General features: G+C 44.8%; 1 protein-coding gene across 2 annotated transcripts in view; it reads left to right on the top strand.

Annotated features, from left to right (window-relative positions):
• Positions 1-20725, top strand: part of ARHGEF4 (Rho guanine nucleotide exchange factor 4) — a 394947-nt gene that overhangs the window by 75984 nt on the left and 298238 nt on the right. The window lies entirely within an intron of this gene.

Here is a 20725-nt window from a genome sequence, read left to right as displayed (position 1 = left end):
AGGCCTGGGCCTAGTAAAAAATCCTATTAGGGCTTAGTGGATAATGGGATTGGGTAGCTGAATATAATGTAAAACAACTGTGAATTGTTTGTGGTTAACTGGTTACTACTATCAAAGTACCAGTTTCCATCAGTTGGTCCTTGTGGAGGCATGTGTTAAGTATTCACCCCCTCAGGGTGAGGAAAAGCCACAATGCTTCACTCCAGTCAGGGAGCCACCCCAGTTCAGGACAGGGCACCAATCCCTTACAGGGCTCACTGCCCCTTTAACTGGGCTGACCAGGCAAACAGTGAGTTAAGCACCTTGCCCTGGGGCAGGCCAGGGCAGCAGTCAAACAAGTCAGTGTGCATCTGGTGAGGCAAAAGGTGCCTTCTCTAGGGGAACAGGGAGAGGGGGCTACAGACCCACCCGCTCCACTATGCTCCAGCCCGGGGCCCTAACACCAGCCATTGCTAGTTGCTGGTCAGTGGGGATCCAGGCCACAGCACACTGGAACTGGCCTTGGTGAGGTGTCCCCTGGGCTCCTTCCACCACACCCTTTGGTATAGAGTCCCACACAGGGTTGTCTAAGAGGTCTGGCAGGTCCACTTCCTGCAGATGGCAGGTCAGACACTGGGCCAGGTTAGGGCCTTTCTGATGGTGGGCCTGCAGCAGGTCAGGGGGCTCAGGTAGATCTGTGTGGTGGGCAAGTAGCGGGCCTGGATGCTCCTCAGGTGTTGGGTTGGGGCTGGCTGACTGGTTTGGCCAGTCTGCACGTCTGGCCCAGGCTATTCAGCTCCTGCTCTCTGGAGTCCAGCCTGGGACCTCTGTTCCCCTTTGAATGAGCTCTGTACCCCTCTGGCACTTCCTGCCTTGCCTGTAACTCTTTGGGGGTGGGGGGAGAAGGGCTTTCTGGCTCCCCCACTAAGGCTTCCAGAGTGCTTTCATTTTAGTTAACAAGCTAAATTAAATTACTCCTGGGTAAAGGAACTCTACAAACCCTGCAGGTGCGGAAAATCCTTGTCTAAAATACACTCTTCAGTTACTTCCACTCTTGCCCGGCCCTGTAGGAGGGGGCATGGTAATAAGGCAATATGAAACAGCCAAATGAGATGCCAACATGCATATTCAGCACCTCATTAGCATAATGGCAGCCACACAAATTTCAAATTGCAGATTGACAGTGTAGATGGGGATCAGCTTTGAAATGAAAGCCCCACTTTGATATTCCCTTCTCCACAGAACTAGGCTTGCTGCACTGGATCAACTCAACAAAATTGCTTGAGTCCCAGCACCTCTTTCCTGACAAATTAAGCACTGCCTTCACTGCTGCTGTGCTCCTTGAGAGACTGTCTGTCTTGGTGCTGTACTTAATTGCTTCACTCTGAACAAATCTCTCAGCTCTGATGTCCTTAACATGAACTAACCTCACTGGCTCTTCAGGTAAAAACTCCTGACTCTTCTGTCCCCTGCAACTTTCTGGGCAGAAGAGAGCTGCAGCAAGGGAGGTTTAGGTTGAACACGAGGAAAAACTTCCTAACTCTGTCAGGGCAGCTAAACGCTGGAATAAATTGCCTAAGGAGGCTGTGGAATCTCCATCACTGAAGATATTTAAGAGCAGGTTGGTTAGACCTCTATGGGGCATGGTCTAGATGGTGCTTCGTCCTGCCATGAGGGCAGGAGACTGGACTCAATGACCTCTCAAGGTCTTTTCCAGTTCTAGTGTTCCATGATTAAGAGTTTAAGCAAGCTTGTTAAAAAAAAAAACACAGTTGTCTTCTTTCAACAATCACAATCCTTACTTTGCTCTTACTAATCAGCTCTCTAAACCAAGTTAGAGTGAAATAAATAGTACAACTGAAATTCAGATAACATCTGGCTAGGGAAAATTCATTCTCCAGATGGATCAAACCTTCTCCTCAAGCCTGTACTTCCTTGACTTCACAAATAATTCAGCCTTATTAAAAACCACTCCCTCTAAATGAAACCAAGTCATGAGTCAAACTGAATTGTGTATTGAGGGCAACGTCTCACTGCTCAGTGGTTATGCATGGGGATCCTTAGGGGGATGACAAAGTTGAGAGGAAGCCCAATTTAGAACACCATTAAAAATGAAATATGTACCCATTAACCATGCTAATCAAAATTCAAGCAAAGCTCACTTGCCACTTGTTGCAGGTTGCCTACTTGCCAGTTTATGTCCTTTTTCCACAATCGCAATATACAGCCTTTTCATGCAAGTGAAATTAAAACAGCATGCAATTATAACTGGCAGTTTAAATATATAAATATTCTACTCAGCTTGTGCAATTTCAGCCTGCAGATACATAATCGTGTCTAAATCTGTGCTAATTAAAATACAGTAGCAGGCAGCACAGTGTAGGTGCTTGCTTCAGCAAAGTTAAAGGCAACAAAATAGTTCCATTTTGAAGGAATGACATTAGTTAAACTTTGCCTATGAACTTATCCTGCGTGCTCACTTAATAAAGAGGTCTTAAGATAAACTAGTGGTGTGAAAGTTGCATAAGAGTCCCAGCTGAAAGTCTCTAATTTTGCTTCTTTACAACAGGTCTTGTTTTTTGGCCCCCCCCCAAAAAAAGTCTTTGCTGCTTGCTTTTCACATGGGAGATCCATCTTCCTGTCAGAGAACTTTAGCAAGATTTTTGGAGTATTTAAACAGTAATATCTAATGGGGCTAAATTATAGGGATTAATTACAGTTGTTGTACAACTAATTCATTAATTGATATAGAATATCAATTGAAATTTAAATATTTTGGATCTTTTCAAACATTGATTTCAGAGCACAAAGTTTACAGTTCTCAGTTTACCTTGTATTGTATTCCAAAATGGTAGATAAAATAAATAGTAGTTTGCCAACAGCATTTGCAATGGGGAACTGAAATCTTTATTGTGAAAGTGCAACTTATGAATGTATAATTATATACAAAAATAACTGTCAAATAAAACAAATCTAGAACTTTGGAGCCCAGAAGGCTGCTCAGTCCTACTTTGAAATTGCTCAAACAAGTGGCTTATATTGATGTTATCCTGATTGTTTAAATTCTCTGTGTAGGCAAACTTGTCTGAGCAATTGACTGTCAACTTGTAGGCTCTAAAGCTTATGTTTGTTTTATTTTTGAGTGCAGTTATTTTTGTACCTAATTCTACATTTAAGATCAACTCTTGGTAGAGATTTCATTGGAGCATTTGTAGGGGGGGTGTGATGGGGTTCTGGGGTCCCCCAAGCTCTGCACCCCGGCCATAGGCAGGGGAGTCTCTCACTCAGCAGGAAAACAGCAGGTTTATTAGCCGACAGGACACAGCATCATACAGAGGAGTCAGTACAGCAGGCAGAGACAGCCAGTCCAATCCATGTTGGGGAGAGGAGGCCCCGAGGGGCCCCCAGAGCTGGGGCCTTGCCCCCTCCTTTGTCTCTCTCTCTCTCCCAGCCCAGACTAACTGCTTCCAACTCCCAGTTCTAATTCAAACCCCTCAGGCTCCACCTCCTCCTTTGTCTACAGTACAAAGGTGTTAGCTGGTCATCAAGGTTACCCTCAGCAGGAGCCCCACACCCTCTGTGAGCCACTCACACACACAGGTATCCCCCACTCCATCACATCTCTCCCCCCTTCCAGACCGAACTGAGCGGGGTCACTCAACTGGTGACCTGGGGAAGTTCGGGGCTCTCCCCTTGTGACAGGGCATCGGCTGTACCCTCTGTTCTCCCCTCGATGTGCACCACCTCCACGTCATAGTCCTGCTGGGGGAGGCTCCAAGTCAGGAGCTTGGTCTTGGCCCTTTTCATGTGATGCAGCCGGGCAAGTCCCTTTAGTTCCCTTGGGTTGGTCAGTCTCCCTGCTTCGGCCCTGGTCCGTCAGCCACGTTCTCAAGTCGGGCAGGCAGAGCCCATACAGATGCTGCAGCACCAACAGATCAAACAGGTCTTTTGTGGTCTGGGTCCTGCCCCATCTGACCACCAGTCCATACAGCTGCTCCAGCCAATGTCTGGAATTCAGTTACAGTCCAGTAACGGAAGGTACAAATGCTTCCATCCTTGGCATTTAGCCAGACCACCACAATGGCTGTGTGCCTCAGTTTCCCCTTTCATGCCACACAATAGGTTTGGAATGTTCCTTCTCATGTCAGAGGTTGCAAGACTAGTTACAGGGAACAATGGTGACATTTCAGAGTTACAGACTCCTTCAACATACAATTCATGCTTCTACATCAATGTCATCATGTCACATGGCTCTTTCCAAACATTCAGTGCATGGTACAATTCTACAGCTTTTGGTAGCAGCACCCCTTGGTTACAGCAGTCAGCGTGAGTAACAGAACAAACCCATTGCAACTGTACATTTACGTTGCTCTTTGGTAGACCACGACTTTTGTGTAACCTCCTTGAGAATCTGGTATTTTGGGGATAAATGGCTGAGGCCTTTCTTAGCACCATCAAGTTCTAATCTTCTCCCTTGCCCCCTGGGGTGGAAATTTGATCTCTCTGGCTGTGCCCTCCCTTCTAACAAGAGCTGGGCCATTGATGATCTCAAGGAGATGGCCCCCTCCCAGCCAGTCTGGAAATTTGCAAACCAAACTGCTTTCTGAGAGTTGTTTTGTGAGTCCCAGACGCAGAATCCACATGAAGGAATCCCTGTTTATCCCTTACTGGCCCACCAGGCCCACAGCATCTTTGTCCTTTTACCTCCAACTTCTGCCTCCCCGTGGAATCAGAATTGGAGTCCAGTGTGAGAATATAAGTGTTTCCACCATCTGGAGATGGGGAATTGCTGGCGCTCTCCTGCATCCTACAGAGACTGATTGTGCAGCTGTTTTATTTGGTTCTTACAGGGCTGCTCACATTCCCTGATAGTTTTCACTTTACTTGCACCAACTTCCAATTCCTGAGAAACTTTTACACTGCCTGCTTTGGACCCTTGCAGAGCACAGCCAGTGGTTTCACACTCAGGCAGGTCCTGGCCATCAGGAGCTGAAACAAACTTCTCCCCAGGCAAAGGGTTGCTCTGGTGCTTACAGACAAGCACCTTTCCTGTTCACTCTCCTCCACCTCACTCCCATTTTCTGCAGTCCCCACAGACGGGTCAGGAAAAGTTTCAGGGAAATTCTCTTCCTTAAGAGCTTCCCCAAACAATAACTCACCCCTGTCTGCCTCCACGGGGGCACTGCTCCCTTGAGCCACAACCAGCTCCTGGGTTTCACCTACACCCAGGATCACTTCTGGCCCGTTAGGCAGATTCCCACGTAATCCCCCTCCAGGCAGACAGCCAGTACCACCAGACAGAAGGTTAGGATCCCTTTCCTCCCTTCTGCTGCCAGCTCCTTTATCTTCATCACTCAGCATAACTCCATTGCCCGTCTGTTCGTGTGTCCTGGCGAGAGGATGACTCTGGTAGGACAGAGTCCTCTCACCCCCTCCCAATAACACCTCAGCATCAGGCAAAGAACAAGTACCAGAATCGTCTGGTCTCTGGGATTTCCTGATGATCCTAACTGGATTAGACCAAGTTAAAGCATCATCCCCCCTGAGAGACACAGAGGCAGGCCCACTTCCCATCTGGGCTTCAGCTGCCCTCAGATCCAGCTCTGGGCTCTTGGCTCCATCTCGAGCCCCCACAGGCTCAGGCAAAGGATTCACTTCCCCAGAAGCAGAAGCACTTTTCTTGCACCAAGGACCAGTGTCCTTAGCAGGGACACCACTGCCCATCCCAGAGCCATTCCCTCTGCTCCAGCCCCCATGGCTGGATTCAGAGACACACCTGGAATGCTCTTTCCTGGTGGTTCCTTCTCCAGCCACCCCAGGCTGGGGAATCTTCCTCAGACAATGGGCTAGTTTCCTCATTGGCACCTTTTCCAAACGCAGGCTCTGCTCTCTCCCCAGGCTGCTGCTGCTGTTCAACACAGACAGACAATGGGAGACACTCTCTCCTTTGTCCCAGCTCCCCGGCTGGTCTCCACACACACACAGAAGGTGAAGCAGCTTCTCTCACAGACAACTTGCCATTCCCAGTGGATCAGCTGCTTTCCTGCACAGACACACAGGCACCTTCCTCGGCCCAGGCCTGGAAAACTCTTCGCAGGTCTGTCTTGGCCACTAGTAGATGATGGGTTGGAATCGCTCCTTCCCTCCTTGAGCTGTGGCAGGCCACTCGGTTCAGAGCTCCATGCAGTCCAGGGTTCCCTGCCCTGATCTGGGCTCACCTCTGCAGGATTTTCCTTAACCCTCATCTTTGCCACTGCACATCCACGCTGCCTCGTCCAGCTTCTTTAATCTCGATTCAGTTTCCAGGTGCTGCCACTTCACAGCAGAGTTTCTCAGCGTGGTTGCAGGCTCTCAGGCTGATGCCCTCTGCACCCCACAATTCCTGGAAGAATCCCTTCAGTGTGCCAGGCTCCTTGCGGGTCACAAGCTGCCCAGGGTTAGGCCGTAGGCCCCTCCGCCCTCTGGGACTGACTCCAACAGACTCCCAGCGGAACCCCTTCTTCAGTGTGACACCCGGTCTCAGGGACCATGAGCACACTGTCTTGGGAAGAACTCATTCAGCGTCAGCCTCCTCAGGGGTCACTTGTTCCTGGGGGTTGGGCTCTCGGCCCCTCCACCTTCTGGGACCGACTCCAACAGATTCCCAGGAGTAACCCCTCCTCGGGTGTGACACCCTCTCTCGAGGACCACAACCGCAGTTGCTTGGGTTCGGCCGCAGGCCCCTCCGCCTTGGGGAACTGCACCTCACTGCCCTTCAGCACACCTGGGTCTCGCAGGCCCCACTTCTTCCGGGGCCCCGGTCACTTACTGCTGGATGCTCCATCCTCGGGGTGCAGAACATCCCACTTCTGACACCAGTGTGATGGGGTTCTGGGGTCCCCCAAGCTCTGCACCCCGGCCGTAGGCAGGGGAGTCTCTCACTCAGCAGGAAAACAGCAGGTTTATTAGCCGACAGGACACAGCATCATACAGAGGAGTCAGTACAGCAGGCAGAGACAGCCAGTCCAATCCATGTTGGGGAGAGGAGGCCCCGAGGGGCCCCCAGAGCTGGGGCCTTGCCCCCTCCTTTGTCTCTCTCTCTCTCCCAGCCCAGACTAACTGCTTCCAACTCCCAGTTCCAATTCAAACCCCTCAGGCTCCACCTCCTCCTTTGTCTACAGTACAAAGGTGTTAGCTGGTCATCAAGGTTACCCTCAGCAGGAGCCCCACACCCTCTGTGAGCCACTCACACACACAGGTATCCCCCACTCCATCACATCGGGGGAATAGAAAATACTTTGCAAATACTTATAATTTAGCACAGTACATTGTGTTTTCATTACTTTAAATCATTATATTTGAAAAATATAGAAAACATCCAACATTTAAATATTCTATTCAATAGCCATCACGATTTTTTTACATTGCTCAGCAGCTCTACTAAATTGTACTTCAGCTCCCTTCCACCCACTAAAGTGAAAGATATTGACTTGCCTATCTGCAGCTAAGGTCATAGCTTGGTGGGAGAGCACTGATCAGGATCTCCAAAGATCATTGAAGGACCATCTAGTGAGAAGCCTGAGGGGTTGGATCAGAGAAATCCCCTTGGGGTTGTCATCCAGTGTGCTGGTCAAACCACTGATGCCCCACTTGCTGCCCTCTGGAGCTCCCCACCACCCTGTCATTCTGGGCCAGAAGCTCTGGTCTCCCCCAGCCAAGGCACAAAGTTGGGATTACTGCTCCCCTGCCCCCATATAGCAACACACTGAACCAGCTCAGCTCTGGGAGGGCTCACTTATAAGCAGTGCTACTTCTCCCCCACACCCCCCTCCCAAAAAAAAAAAAGTAAGAGGAGCCAGTGCTCAGCCAGCTCCTTGCCTGTCCCCACCAGCCTGTCCTGCAGCTGGGGCTGTTGAGCTACTGGTACTCATACCTTTGGGTACCAGCACAGAAAGCATCACCTATAGGGCTGCTGATAACACCTAAGGAAACCAACCCTAAAGGGGGCTAAAACCCCAAATAAATCCATATTTCTCTGTGTAAATGTTCTACACAAAGTTCATGAGGTCAGGCCTCTTAGTCAATGAGAGGCACCCCCCAGTTTCTGGCATAACTTACACTGGGCTTGATAAGTCTTAAGCAAACAGTGGGAGTTAAGTGATTGCCAGTGGAAAAAGATAGAGCAAAGTAAGTTTAAACAAGACACAAGCTAATCAAGTACACTAAGTCATTACATGCAAATTCTTCTCTAAAGAATTGTTTGAGATAAAATGCTTCAAGTCAGCTGATTTTTTTTTTTTAATTAAAATCTGGTGTGGAACTACAGGTTTTTCTTCAAAACAAAGTCAAGTAGCACTTTAAAGACTAACAAGAACTAGGTGATGAGCTTGCATGGGACAGACCCACTTCTTCAGGTCATAACCATACCAGAACAGACTCAATATATAAAGCACAGAGGTCTAAAAATTGTTATCAAGGGTGGTAAATCAGAAGAGCAGAAGGTGGGGTGTGGGGAAGTCAAGAGTCAAAGCAAACTTGACTTCCCCACATCCCCCCTCCTGCTACCCCTCTGCTCTGATTTGCCAATTTTCAGACCCGTGCTTTATATATTGAGTCTGTTCTGGTACAGATATGATCTGAAGAAGTGGGTCTGTCCCATGAAAGCTCATCACCTAATTCTTTTGTTAGTCTTAAAAGTGCTACTTGACTGCTTTTTTGTTTTGATAGCTGACAGCCTTGTGAATCTGTATTCTCTCTTCAGCTCTTTCAAGTCTTGTTTTGTGTGTCCTCTTAGGGTGGGCAAAGTTGTTTCAAAGGCCAGCTGAAGACCAACCACCTGATTGCTTTCTATTCTTTAAATAGGTTTCCGCCAGGGCAGGAACCCTTTGTTCAGCCTTCCCATCCCCAGGGGAAAAATTCATTCATGATGGATTCCAGTACCATGTGTTATGGTCATGTGTCTTTCTAGGACCAACCACCATCAGGCTTACAGGAAAAAATATAACCATACATGGATCATGGCTTTCAGAACTGAGCTGTTAAATTCCTAAAGTATTACTAATGGCCCTCATTAGCTCAGAATTAAAACCAGATTCACAATTCACATTTCTGATAAGGCACAGAAGAATGACACATGAACAAAATATACATGTTCACCAGCTTGCTACTTTAAAATTAATGTTACATGATCTGTTTTACATAAAGGTATCTTGGAATTAGGCATATTCATAAGCTAATTTTCATAATGCATGGGGGGAGCTATGACAGTGAATACTTAACATTTCTGACATTGATTTATTCTTTTGTAAGCAAGGCAACTCTTTGCGAAAAGGTCCAAATCCCATTTCAACTAGTAAAGACTGAATACTAGTCTACATTTTCAAATGAGTGCATAAAGGTAGCCTCTTAAATTCATATTACGGAACTTAAATGAGTGAGTGCTCTGCCGTCCTGCACCTTTTATTTAGATGCCTCAGGGTGGATGCAAGAGCCTATATGTAGATATTTGTTTGAAATATCTGGCCACTGCTTATACTTTGTTCCCTAGTAAATAGGAAAGTCAAGCAGACTCCTATACCTACGAAGAATGAATAAACTGTCTTTAGGCCAGAGCCATTTTTATACTACAGGCATTACTGCACTTTGCCCATTGCCACTTACTGTGATCCTGGAGTTAAGTTGTCCCAACATATTAGAGTTTGTGGGCAGAGTTCTTGCACAGAGGACTTGTTTCTGTGGAGCCTCTTACAATTGGAGAACTTTTTTCCCCTCAAAGAGCAAAGTTTTCTGTACAGTGCTCCCCAGTGAAGTAGGAATATTAGGCAAAATTCCTGTGCGGGGTGGGTGTTCTGTTGATGGCCCCAACATAAATGTGGCAAAGCCAAGAGTCATGACAGAATTATTCTGTGTAGCGCAGAAGGGAGAGGAGTCTCAGGCATGAGGCCAAGTGGAGCTCCTATTAGAGTAGGCCATGCTGCTAAGAATTTTGAGCATATTTGACAACTCAGGAGTGGTCTGGCATCTTTCATGAGCACTATACATTTTCTTGAACCCTAGTTTAGAATGTAGCTTTTTAATAAAACAGCACTAGTTAACAAATGAGAGCGATGCAAAGATGTCCTCGTTATCAAGTAACTGCCAAAATGAGCCAGAAGAAGAACTTGATACCCAAAATCTAACAGGAGAAATCACAGCGGAGAGCCTTTATTGCTACCTAGTTCTCAATACCATTCCTAGCACCAGGAATACAAATTACACAAAGCTCAGGAGTCTCTGGTTCTTTTCCAATGACTTCCTCCCAAGTTATGACTACTGGCCCACCCCTTTGGCCAGGCTTCACCTTCTTGCCACCTTCCTTCTAGTGCTATACAGTTATCTCAAGGCACTTTATCCAGAGTGGTTTTTGTAACACTAGTTAAATAGTGCAAAGCAGAGGTAAACACAGGGGAGATGAACCTTTTTTTGAATGTTAATCTTGTAGAGAATGTAGTGGTTGTCATATCTTCCATACAAACTGCTTCAGATTCAACTCTTTCTACTGCTATCAGGGCACAAGTGAATTAGGTGGTTACTTCTGAGCCTTCCCTGTGTAATATTGCAGCTGCCTTCTAACTCTAGAATATAGAACTGGAAACCGTCTGTACCAAGAACTCAAGGTAGCCCTTCTATGTAGCAGCCTAACAGATAGCACAGAGGTCATTCTTAGAGATAAACCTATTGAACAGCTTGAATTTTGCATCTTGCTGTTTCATGAGCGCTATTTACATATTATAGGATATGCCCTACTTAGGGGAATGAAGGCTAGAGCCTCTCACACTGGCTGCATCTATACTACAAAAACTTCAAAGTACAACTTTGAAGTAAGCAACTGTGAAGTTGTGTCTACACTCACCCTACTTCAAAGTAGGGTGCTATTCCATTCTCAGGAATAGAGTAAGGGCTTCAAAGTGGGGCTCATACTTCAAAATAAGGGAAAATGTATACGCTCTGCTGGCTACTTCCAAGCAGTGCCTATCTTTGAAGTTAGTTCCTAGTGTAGACATACCCTCTTAGTCCCATGTTAAAGTGTATGTAATATTTCTGTGCACTAAAGTCTGGCTTCCTGCTCTGTCTACTAGCATCCTGCTGGACAGTGCATAAAACAAGGCCCATGCTTCTATACATAGAAAGGGGCAGAGTCTGATATCTGTGGTTTTGGCTTTCCATGGTGCAGACCTAGGCTCCACCCATGATCCTGTGGAAAGTAATTGGACATTGGTCAGGGCTGTAGCCAGTAGATTGCAAATGGACTTACTAACCTTAACTTTAGGATGTTTTGTCTGGGTGTAGGATTCCATCCTTCATTTGTCATTTTCAGTGGTTGGGATTCAGCCCATCACAGGCTGCTCGCTGAAACTTGGAGCCAGTAAAGGATTTGACCAAGAATAAAATAGCTGAATTATCATAAAATCAGAACACTAGAACTGGAAGGGGACCTCATGAGATCAAGTCCAGTTCCCTGCCCTCTTGGCAGGACCAAACACCATCTAGATCATCCCCGATAGGTGTCCATCTAACCTGCTCTAAATATTTCCAGGGATAGAAATTCCACAACCTCCCTAAGTAATCAGACCCTAGAGACTGGAAGATATCTAACTTTTCAATTACTACTTAGGAGGAAACACATTTTTCTAAATATAGTTCTGTTCTACCTTGATAACACTGGCATATTTTGAATCACTCAGTTTTAGATGTTGCCTTCTAGTCAAACTATTACCCATACCATCCAAGAGAAAGTGTTAGGCTTTTGGGAAAGGAAAGTAGTTAATGTATTTCCATCCCCTGCCCCAGGTGTGGATGGAGTGGGTGGAATATAAACGCTCATCTTTCAGGCTACAGATTAAATGGAAAATTTCTATTTATGAAGATGTTGGCACTATCTACCACTACACTGGGTGCCTCCGTCCTGTGAATTCATCATGAGCTTACAGTGTGGCACTTATTGTGATGAGCCTGAGAACAATAGGGTTTCATAGCACACACAGGGCTTCTCTGCCCACCCAAACGTAACCTTGTCTCCTAAAACTTGCAAAAGGACACAAGTCAGCATTGAATTTCCAGATGTTTAAATAATTCCCTTGTCCAGTGGGGTCAGTTACCAGTGTCCTTAGTCATCTATCATTTTGGTCTTGGTACTTGGTCAGTGCAATAGCTTATTCATTGCTACTTCAGCTTCTTCCAACCAGAGCAGGTCTGAACTAATGATCAAGACAGCCTTAAAGGTGTTTTTTTCCTTTATCTGAACCATGTGGCTTCTGCTAAGTACAGTATTGCAGAAGTTTTTCAAATAGTTTTCAGCTACCCTCCACCATCCAAATTAAAAACTGGAAAATGTTACAGTATTGTTATTGCTAATTAAATAACAGCAGGACATCAGCAGACAGCTGTAAAATAATCTGTAATTCAAGAAAAACATAAGTAGAAGCTCCCAGAGGGAGATCATAAAGGCAAACTTCATGCATTGTGATAGCTGACACTATAAAGACACTTGCTCTGGCACTGCTCCTGGACAACCAGACTGCTTCTGCTCAGCTGTATAGCTAAACGTTAGAAGGATCCGTTATTCAGCATTGTGGAAAAGGGAGTTTTGGCACAGGGAAGAACTAGTTGCACTGAAATTTGAGCAGCAGAGGTTGTGCTGTGCAAGTTTTGTCCAATGTGCAGAGAAGCTTTCAATAGCTTGCAGCTCAAACTAAAACTCTGGAATCCATAAGCACTCAATCTGCTTTTCCTCCAGGTTAATTCACAAGACTTCATTGTGATGACAGTGCGTGAGAGAGGGGGCATCATTATTAAACCGTTGCCCAGATCAGAGTGTAAAGACTAAGAGAAATGGAAGAGGTTAGTTTTGAGATTGGGCTATTTGAGATAGGAGTAAGTGTCACAGGGTCTTGACAGAGCTCTGAAAGTTTGATTTAATGTGCACTGTAACAGAGGTGCTCAATTTTGCAAAGATTATCCTTCTGTGGAAAAGTTGCAATGGGAAGATGGAGGAACAAAGGATCTGGATATGTTGTTACCTGGATAGCTTCAGTTAAGTCCTTACCTTATACACACATGCAAATATGTTATTCACACAGTAGTGTTCTGTATACAGGTAATTAGTCATTTAAATGCATCCTTGCATTGTCATTCAAATGAACACATGTGCAGAGAATCAACCACTGAAGTACATCCTCAATACAAAATGAGTCCCTCATACAGCCTCAGAGGTGTATGTCTTCCGGCACTAATCATGACTGAGTTTGAATTCTTAGCTGTTAAACTAATAGAGTCCAGCTGCAGCCAATGGGCACATAGTTAATCCTTGAAACACATAGTAAATCGATGTCGATGGCCTGGAACTGCCAAGACAGAAATAATGTGAGTTTTTGGTGCTTGAGGCAAGATCCCAATGGATGGTCTCTGAGGAGGTGTAAGTTCTGCAGTTATAACAGCATTTGCTCAGCTTAGCTCTCGCATTAGTAAACTCCATCGTTCTAAAACCTCTAACATGTTAATTTTCGTTGAACGTACTGCTGGTGAAATGTGGGAACTAGAGAACGGCATGATGTGGGCAGCACCTCTGCAATTGTCCCCCTCACTTTCTCCATGTGCACCTCAGTGTCCACCTGCAGCAGCCCCTGCTAGGCATAATCTTTTCCCATCCTGTCAGCTTTGCTGAACTTGTGCATTATATTCATCCGAACTGCGCAAAAGGACATGGGGTAAGACTTTATCACCTAAATCAGGACTTTTAAGTGTTTGAGGTCAGACTAGCATGTTCTTTCAACAATTGCTGCCTAAAATGCTGCCATTCAGTCAGCAAGCTTTGGGCTCAGCAACCAGTGGCACATGAGCTGATTTTCATTGGCCTCGAGGAGGGAGCTCCTCCTCCCCCATGCAGTGTGTGGATTAACAAAAGACCAGCTAATGCTACCGACCATCACCTAAATGGTAAAGCGCTGCTTCTTTATTTATTAATGAAGCTGTTGTAAATAAGACTTTTAGTGACTTTAAAGCGTATCAGCAGTACTCCAACCATACAGAGAGGGCAAAACGTTAAATTTCAGCACTCCACCTCGGAAAGGTGGCTGACTCCTGGTTTGCAATATAGCTAAGCTCACAGTTGGTAATATAGACAGCAGCTGGCTGCAAGATGCCCAGAGGAAATGATACTGACTAGTTTAAATCCTTGCCAAGGGTCCTATTTTGAAAAGTTGTGAATAATTTCTTACTTTAATCTGCTTTATGTCTATGCTTAATCTAAAATGCTCCTTGACTGTTGAGTGGATTTCCTGGAGTAGTAAAAAGCTTTTGACCATGTCTGCATTATGCTATTGTTGATCTAATTTGTCAGTTTACACAACTGCTGTAGTAATTACACTGCTTGTGCAAATCCACACTTTTTGCATCTTTTGTTGGCCATTTGTGTCCTGGACAGGAGCACATATTAATTCCACTGTCAGTGTGGTGCATTGTAGAATGGTTCTGAAAGGTAGTAATAGTTGATGTAAACAACACACTATCTCAACTTATAGCCTCAAATTAACTACATCAAGCTTACTTCTATCCTACTCCTGGAGGTAGAGTGATTAAGTCAGCATAAAGGGGCCATTACAGCATTGGTAGCAAAATTTAAAGGTTGACCATCTGATAGGTTGACATAAGCTGCTTGTAGATCTCAGCCTCTAAGAGGTAGTGAAGTAAACATGACCAGGTCCACTCTGCTTCAGATCTTCAATCAGAAGGGGAGAGGCTGAGTCCCCTCCCAGGAAGTGTGTTGCTTCTCAGACTGCACGTCAGAACTTTAATGAAACAAATCCCACATGAGCACAAGGAGCCAGAGGTGGCTGGAGTCATGAGAAACATAACATAGAGGGAAGAGTGTAGACAATGTAACCGAGATGGAAAAGGTGATCTATGAGATGCAAGAGGGAAGATGAACATTGAAGACAGATTAGAAAAAAGTATGCTATAACTTCCTGTGGGAAAGAGTGAAGCTAAACCAGAAAGGTATGGGAGCAAGAAGGCAAATAAGTTACACTTTAACCTTTTTTAGAAGGTTAACACAAGCTACAGTAAACCCCTGTTCTCCTCACTGCCTGAGGCAGAGTCCTGGCCTTGCATTTGATATGACACTCGTACTTAGAGGTATGGCATGGGAGAGGGCTATGCTTTATACCTGTGGAGCTTTCCTCAAGGCAAAGGAAAGTCTCAGCTGGCTAGTTTATCTGCTTTGCACCCTGTGCATTTACTTCGGTTGCAGTAGTAAATTTGCTTGGAGGGAAATATAACACAGAATCCACATGGTAGAATCTTTTCCCAGCATAGGCTGAGTAGTAAAATAAAGGCAGTGAAACAGGGAAGGCCTGGACATACATATTTAAGAAATGTGGCTGTGTACAGACACAGTGCCACTCAAGAACAAGTCTGACTGTGTTTTCAGGTAGTTTAAAGCAGAATACAGTTCTGAATTGACTTGGTATCAGTGGGCATCTGCTAGTTTTAAAGGACCTATGTCTCTCAAATGTTACACATCTTAAATATCAGTGGGAACAAACCTCAAAGAACAGGATTTGTTTTGCACTCACTATCCTTTTCTCTTTGGAGTGGAAAACGGGTTAAAAGACATTTGTATGTTCAGACTTGTGCAGTGCTAGATTCCTGTCTGATCTGTGAGCAAAGACAAACCAACTGATTCTGGAGAGCGGTATGGAGCTCTCCTTCATGACTGAGATTTTTTACAATCGGGGTGTGGGGAGGGCTACTTCACAAGCCTGTGAGCAAGACCAAGCACATAATCTGTAGTCTGATTTTACTGCTTTCATAACTTCTCATCATTGCAAACTTGGTTCTGAATGCATTAGAACTTCAAGGGGTAGCTTAAGAGCTCCAAACTCTGGAGAAAACTTCTAACTCTGATTCAAGAAACACATGTCTCTATGTTCTATAGATCACAGGGCTTCACCATAGGACTTGCATCCATCTCCTTCTTTGTGCCCATATGGAGACAACTGTCAGTGTTGACATGGCCTTCAATTCTTAAAGTGTATAACTTAAACTTTCTAAGAAGTCTGCTATGTAGTGCCAGTAATATATATCAGTTTTGTATTTAAGGGTAAAAGTAACTATTTATTGTTCCAAAGGCAATAGCTGTATGCCTTATGGGATTTTTATACTAACAAATGTCTGCAATGTTGTGATATTAATCTCTCTCTTTTTGGACTAGAACATGGATATCTAGGTTCCAAGTTTCTTGTGCTTTTTTCAGAAGCTAGCCCAACCCAGCTAGGTTTGATTTCAACGACTGCAATTAACAGGAGATTAATTATTTGGCTCTCTGAAGGGCTGGCATGTTCTTGTGACAAGTTGTCACTCTCTTTTTCCAAAACGTAATCTCCAATAAGTACAATGAACAAAGCACGTACTGCATTACAGCATGGCAAGATTGTAAACTTCTCCCTGCGAAGATGAGATGACTGTAATCGATGTTTCCTCTAATGTATTCCACCAATGGGTGGAATAACTCTTTAACGTGGGTGGCATCTATCTCCTGAGTGGCTGCCCCAGTGCTTAGCTTACAGGGCGCATTGACTGTAACCATGGAATCTTGTCTCTTCAGTCAGCTTCTAGTGAACCAGCATGTAGGCCTACATAAAGAATTCCCTTTTTTGATTATAGGAATTGACTGACTGGCCTCAGGGCAAATGGGCAACCACTACCAAAATGAAAATGTCTCAGATGACCAGAAAAACTAAGATTAAAAGTCTTAGGAGGTTGCCTAGTCCATCCTGTCAGCCAGCTGCAATTTGCTTCTCTGCAGTGGTCTAGTGTCACTAGTCCCTGGCCCATGTGAGTGACTGACCCCTGAAAGTCCCCATTGTTAGAACTTTAGAATTTTGTGGGTTTTGTTTTCCTTTCTAACCCCTGCCTTCTGTGGTGTCCTGTGAAAAATGATAAGCTGGATCCACAGTGAAAAGAGAAATCAATGGCAGTCATTCTATCGACTGCAAAGAGAACTTTAAGGCTGCACAGGTCGGCGCGCAGGAGACGAGAAGCGAGAATTAAAGTTGTGTGCATCACATGAACCCTATTTCCGTCCAAATGACCAGTGCATCTTTACTGATGGAGAGAAGATAACGAAATGTCTGAGTGTTAGGTTCCGAGAGAAGGTGAGATAGCTAAGAATTCCTATGCCACTTGAGGGGCTGTGCTCTTTTTGTGGGCTGCAGTGGGTGCATGACACTGCACAAGAGATAGAAGTCATTTTCCAATCCCTGCTTGGCATTCCCAGCATGCATACCTCATGGGCTAGTAAGTATCATCCCCTGAAGCCACAAGACTGGAATGACACCAGCAAACAGTTTCTCCATCTTCTCTTTTAAAATCTCCTTAAAAGTTTGAAACCTTTCATAGTAAAGTGGCAATATGCAAAATTATGGCCATAAAAAGTCTTCTCCCATTGCTGGTTGGGAGTTTCAATCAGTGAGCATGCCTAATTCCCATTGAATACCCCAGCTGAGAGTCTAGTTAGATTTATTCACCTAGCTCGAAGAGACAATTTTAAAGTTTGTGGACCAGCTTTTGTGTGTTGTCAGGGTCTCTTAAGCTGCTAGATCATTGGGCTAGGTTCCAAGCTGTTTCCTAAGCTTTGTACAGCACTAAATGTGGGCTAAAAATGAGTCTCTTCCTGTCCTGCCTAAAGTCAATCCTATGAATTGCTCTTCTGTAATAGTTCCTCATTTCACCACCTCCCCTTATGATCCTCTGAATTTAAAAAGACTACCTGTTACCTTTAGTGGAATGTGATACACGAGGGCACAAATTTCCAATTAGCAGTGGCTACCCATGTATGAATTCTTCTTACTGACTCAAACGAGAATAAAAGTCATTCTTAAAGTAACAAACATCCCAATCAGATCAGCCTAAAGACTGATAGCAGCACTTTGGAAATGAAAGTTTACTTCAGAGGGAGGTTTCTAGGATGTAGAATGAGAAGACATTCTGTAGGCTGGGTTTTGGACATAAGTTAACTTAATTCAGGTGGCAGACCATCATCAAGCCTGGTAGGTCTACTCATAGACAGTGCACCTGTATTTCCAAGGAAAGTAAAAAGACTGTCACCCTATAATGGTAGGTTTACAGAGACTTTCTGCAAAAGTCTGACTTGCTAGTCTTTCCTGAAACACTGCAGTTTTGGATAGCATTGTACAATTCAAAATATGGTGCTCTTAAAAATTTTACTAGAATAGGAGAATGTCACAACTTACTGTCTTTATGTGAAACTTAATAAAATGCACAAACTCCAAAATGTACAGTGACATATAAGTAAAAACGGCAAGTGATTTCCAAAAAGGAACTTGATTAAGGCTAAAAAATCCAGCCGGGCATTTCAGTTGAGCTACATCTGCACTAGAGTGTTTTGCCAACAAAATTCGTGAAGCGTCCACACTAAAAATGCATACTGTTGACAGAACTCGGCACTTTTGTCGACAGCCTTCTGCTTCTCCCCTCTCTGAGGCAAACTCCTTTCTCCACAAAAAAATCTGTGTGGACGCTTTGGGGATGGTGGGCGGGTGGGGGTCCTCTGGCCACAGACAAGTCTTCTGGGTCACTGGGCAGCCTTGTCTGCTGTGCTTCCTCTTGGCCGTTCTGTCAAGCGGGCAGTCTGGCCTCTTTCTGACAGAGCGAATCAGCAGATGAGCTGCTTTCATGTGTGGCTGTGATCTGTCAACAGAAGTTTTACCAAAAGATCTGTTCCCGCATAACTTCTATGGACAGATCATTGTAGTGTAGACGTAGCCCTAGTGAAAGAATGAACGATGCAGGCAAGAAAACAACTTAAGGTCAACCTCAGGCTGGAGTTTTACTTGGAGCTTCCATTCCCTGGTTTTCTGCATTTAAGCAAAATGCTTGGAAGGCTCTGAACAGCCAAGAGTGCTATTTTGGGAGGGCAGGAGGGGCATAATTAGCACAATTAGCAGCTGTGCATACTCGGATGCTGCTTGCTCGTCTTCCCAATCGTCTGAATGTCAGGGAATGGGGGTAAAGTTCATGGTTTGTTGCATACCTCACTCCTGGCTGGTGCAGGGAGAGGGCAGAGGCATAATTAGCAATCTTTGTACTTTCCCCTCGCTCCCTGATAGCCAGGAAGGAGAGCAAGAGAGCACAGCTGCTGCTCCCTTGCCCTCCCAAAATGATGCCCTTGTCAACAGCCAAATTCTCACATTTCAGTTGTGCATGTGCCCTGGGAATGCAAGAGGCACTTAATTACAAAAATAACCTTATGGACCAAAAAATACTGCAGTTGTTTACACATGAGGGTTGGTGATGATTCAAGATTTTAGCTTACGATATATGTTTTTTGCCCCCTCTTTATTTGTTAAAAGAAGTGAATTCCCTTGTGGTAAGAACTGGACTATATTCCAAAGGGCACTTCCTACCTTAATTTAAAAAGCCTGAGGCAGGCCACTGTTCAACAATGCTCTGGCCTGAATTTTGTAAACATGTGACCACTGGGATCAATGAGGCCAACAAGGAGAAATGAATTTCCTTGCAATGTCTCAACTAGAAAAACAGAATCAAAGTGTTATGGTATGTTTTTGGAACACATTTTAAAAACTTAAAATAACTCGAATTACCACATTGCCTGGCACAAATATTCAAAAATCATGATTCAGGTCTCTAAAATGAGCTTTTTAAAAACATGTTTTGGGGTTTTTAGTTGACTTCTCCTTTGAGCCTTTTGGGGGGCTATATTTTCAACTTCTTCCTGCAATCATGAAGGTGAGAGAATTGTTTTCTAAAATATGAAAGCTGAGGTTCATGACTCCAAGAGCTGGAGTTTCAAAAATCGACAAACCTCTCCCCCACCCCATTAACTTGTGAGACTTGCTACGAAATTTCAAGAGCTGAGAAGACAACTTTTGTTAAGTGCTCACACTGCAGTTTAAACAACCTGTATTGCATTTGCAGGCTAACGCTAATGCTTAAGACAATTTGCTTACCTGTGCTCTATTGAGAGAGGTGTGTACTGATGTGAACTATGGATAAATGGGCCTTATGCAAATTGAATGCATGTACATGATTGTTGTATTACTCAAAACATAAATCTGGCAGTTCAGGTTTTAAAAAATACAGTAGTGCCTGTCTGGTACCCCTCACGGGATTTGGAATGTTAGATGTAGTCCAGTAGAAATGTGTTCATGGGTCGGGGGCAGGCGATGCAGTCTAGATGGATGAATGCACACAGATGCACACCCCCTCCCTGTCTCTACACGAGCCCCTTCCTTTTGGAAGGGGCTCGTTAATGAGCGGGTTAGAAAGATGCTAATGAGGCACTGCTATGAATATGCAGCGCCTCATTAGCATAATAACGGCTGCGGCAATTCAAAAATGCAGCTTTTGAATTACATGCTGCCCATGGAGACAGGACCTTCTGAAAGGACCTGCCCAGTTTTCAAAAGCCCCTTCTTCCTATCTGGTGTTAAGAAGAAGGGCTTTCAAAAACTGGGGGGTTTCCTTTCAGAAGGTCCCCATCTCCACGGGCAGCGCCAATTTGAAAAGCCACACTTTTGAATCGCTGTGGCCACCGTTATGCTAATGAGGTGCTGCATATTCATAGCAGTGCCTCATCAGCATCTTTCTAACCCGCTCATTAACATGCCCCTTCTGAAAGGAAGGGGCTTGTGTAGACCAGTCCCTGTGTGCAGAGACAGAAAATACATTGCTTGTTGTGAAGGTTTTA

Source organism: Carettochelys insculpta, chromosome 10 (genome assembly GCF_033958435.1).
Source record: "Carettochelys insculpta isolate YL-2023 chromosome 10, ASM3395843v1, whole genome shotgun sequence".
Taxonomy (NCBI): Eukaryota; Metazoa; Chordata; order Testudines; family Carettochelyidae; genus Carettochelys; species Carettochelys insculpta.
The sequence above is the reverse complement of the archived record's forward strand: the minus strand, read 5'-3'. Positions and strand labels throughout refer to the sequence as shown.